The 361-nt window shown below is 17.5% G+C and overlaps 1 protein-coding gene across 2 annotated transcripts in view; it reads left to right on the plus strand.

The window, feature by feature from the left end:
- The window catches only part of LOC107667131 (MSS51 mitochondrial translational activator), an 11650-nt gene that overhangs the window by 4207 nt on the left and 7082 nt on the right, over positions 1-361 (plus strand). The window lies entirely within an intron of this gene.

Below are 361 nucleotides of genomic sequence, written 5' to 3' on the forward strand. Positions count from 1 at the left end.
CCATTGAGAAATTTTAACCAAACTATGTTACAGACTTTTCATTAAGACCCTAAAGAATCATATCAACTTGTGGAGAATGGGCATCCTATGACCCCTTTAAATTACATAAAAATATTAATTATATATCTTTTTAAGTAAAAAAATACACACATATATATATATATATATAATTATGTGTAACATTTTATATATTTCATAACACATAATTATACATTTTTTTTTATTTATTTATTTTTATATCTTATATAAAATATCAAACTAAATATATGTAAAAATGTATATAATATATATAAAAATATAAAATAAATTACGAAAAGAATTATGCTATATTGTTTCTTTATATTCTTTTGTTTTATTGTAT

The sequence above is a fragment of the Sinocyclocheilus anshuiensis genome, unplaced genomic scaffold, assembly GCF_001515605.1.
Source record: "Sinocyclocheilus anshuiensis isolate Anshui unplaced genomic scaffold, SAMN03320099.WGS_v1.1 scaffold415, whole genome shotgun sequence".
NCBI classification, from domain to species: Eukaryota; Metazoa; Chordata; class Actinopteri; order Cypriniformes; family Cyprinidae; genus Sinocyclocheilus; species Sinocyclocheilus anshuiensis.